This window comes from Carassius gibelio, chromosome B13, assembly GCF_023724105.1.
Source record: "Carassius gibelio isolate Cgi1373 ecotype wild population from Czech Republic chromosome B13, carGib1.2-hapl.c, whole genome shotgun sequence".
In the NCBI taxonomy this organism is placed as follows: Eukaryota; Metazoa; Chordata; class Actinopteri; order Cypriniformes; family Cyprinidae; genus Carassius; species Carassius gibelio.
The window spans coordinates 495507-498137 of record NC_068408.1 but is presented as its reverse complement, the minus strand read 5'-3'; the positions used below and the strand labels follow the sequence as shown (position 1 = coordinate 498137).

At 35.1% G+C, this 2631-nt stretch overlaps 1 long non-coding RNA gene across 1 annotated transcript; it reads right to left on the bottom strand.

The window, feature by feature from the left end:
• Window positions 1–315: 315 nt before the first annotated feature.
• Window positions 316–2466, bottom strand: LOC127970336 (uncharacterized). Its single transcript, XR_008156588.1, has 3 exons — window positions 2013–2466; window positions 1139–1200; window positions 316–764 (listed from the first exon to the last, which is right to left on the bottom strand). It is a non-coding gene; the product is annotated as an uncharacterized LOC127970336 (long non-coding RNA).
• Between the last annotated feature and the right edge of the window lie 165 nt (window positions 2467–2631).

Sequence of the window (2631 nt, the reverse complement as noted above, 5' to 3'; positions counted from 1 at the left end):
TGAAGCCAACATCTCTCACGTGTCAGCGGAATCTGATAGCATTGTATTGAACTCTAAAAATGCAGGCTATACACTAGGATAATAAATAGAAGATGTGTAACATTTTGAATAAATATTTATAGTGTCTATTTGCCAGACTGTAAACCCTAATAAGTTGAGACTACTCAAATGATTTGAGGAAAGTGATTCCCTCAGTTTAATTGAGTAATGGGAAATTGACAACTCCGTTTGAGTTCACCTAATGTGGTCTTCTCATTGAGTTAACTAAGTACAGATAACGTTAAAGGCAAACAGACTAAACTCAAACATTCCAGTTTATATATTGTGTTTGACTTTAATAAAGTTATAAATAATTAAAACTTTTCTTCACATCAACAACTTTATTTGGGTGATGTATACTGACATTACTACATTTAATATATAAAAAAAAAAAAAGAAAAACACAATAATACTTGGGAGTATCAGAACAATTAAAAGCACACTGAACCGACTTGTTTGTCTTCTTAATGTACTTAACAGGCACCATGCTTTTATAAAAGTAAGATCATATTATTAGGTCACATTTTAACAGTCGCCAAAAGGTGAATCTGTCTGGAGCATAAAAATTTGCAGAGCATTTGTGAATAGTAGCTACTCTGTGAAAAAAAAAAAAAAAAAAAAAAAAAAACACCAGAAAGGTTTGCCAAAGACAGTGTTTTAAGATGCAGGTCTTTCTGCCCCATGGAAAGTAGAATACATTGAACACATCAAGGATCATCCGGCATCTAGAGAAGAGGAATAAACAAATTAAAACTGATTCACATGCATCCAAACTCACATTTCAAAAAGGTGCAAAGTAAAGGAATACTTCACCCAAAAATGAAAAAACGCTGTTAAATTTACTTAACCTCAAGCCATCCAAATGTAGGTGACTTTATCTTCAGTTCAACACTAAAGATTTTACGTTAAACCTCGGTGATTCATATAAGTGCAAGACAACAGCTACTGGCACAGAGTTGTAAAAAAAAAACCATATACAGGAAAAAAATATTAATATTGTGGCTCCTGATGATACATTGAGGTCTTATAAAGCAATGGGACAATGAAGCAAAATTAACAGCAAACTCTCATTTTTAGATCAACTATCCCTTTAACATACCAGCATACTTCATGGAGTCTCTTCCCACCTGCTTCAGGATAACTGCCTGTCTGATAGTCCTGCTGTCGGAGGAAAACAGGACATTTAACACCACGCCGATGTTCTTACAGGGAGCTAGTACCTCAAACGGGTTTATACCTTGGAAATAGGGCTGAGCAATATAGGCCCAAAAACATTATAGAGTTTTCATATCAGTCGATATTGAGAAACGCCATAAGTTAAAGCTTTATTTCTCTGAAGTTTAGTGGCAGAGTTTTTGGTCCTGCATGAAAAGTAAAAACCAGACAGATAATCATGGTTTTATTATAGACTATTGTATACAAATAACACGTACACAAAAAGGTTATATCATCATACTGCAATTATATTCCATTACTGCTTTAATACATATAATTCAGAATTTTATAAAATCATGAGCATCCTACATTTCTGCCAAAATAAAGCCGCCTTCTATTTTCCACCTCAGTGCGGTTGATAATGTAATCATAGTCTGATCAGACATTAAAAAGAGTTCAAATGACAGAGACGTGCATTTAAAAAAAAAAAAAAAAAACACCCCACACACGCGCTTCTCACTGGACCTCTCAGCGCGGTTTAGTGATTTGTGTGTGCCGGTCAGTGAAAAAACGCATTCGATCCGAGATCTCCACGGTGCACTTTTCTTTTATGCCGAGGTGATAAACGGTCCATGAGAGTCAAGAGTGGCACGGTTTCTATCAGCTTGTCACGTTTGCAATTTAATGTTTGCGTAGTTCATAAACATTATAAAGAACATTCTCAAACATTTTATCTCTAGCCCTTCTTGCAGATCACACTAAAATAAAAACATTAAGTCAAACCATAATGTTACACATGCATTTTACCATTAACCTACCAGCGTAAAGGTTTTCAGTGCATCTTCATGTCAAGACGCTCTTTCCACCTGCTTCACGACGACCACCTGTGATGCGGGATAACATTTGCAATTATTACAGGTTTTATTTTAGTGTTAGGTACTGAAGTATGTGCATTTTAATCTCTACTTACTAATTTAATATTTGATTTTCATCTCTAATGAGGAGATGGCTCGCTCTGCCAGTGCCTGGACCATTGCTTCAGCAAATTCACAACGAACAAAAAACTTCCGGCATTTGGCACGTGGTGTTATGTGTTGACCACTCAGTGCATTTCTCAAAGCAGAATTTCAAACACGACCAATCATTTAAAACAGAGACATAATGCATAATTTAAATTGAAATTAGGGTTCATAACACTTAATTCGAAATGCTAATGGGAAGTGCAGTTCTTTGCCACAAACCGGTTCCTTTCGAACGGTTTAATTCAATAAACCGGTTAAAAAAAAAAAAAAAAAAAAAAGGGGTTCACCGGTTCTTTTACGCTTGACCTCAAGTCTATCAAACATTCAAATATCAGTCAAGTAAGTAATACGTTTAGTCAGTTTAAAACCTCAAAATGAGGTTTACGATTAAGTTTCGAAACAATGCAACCAAATA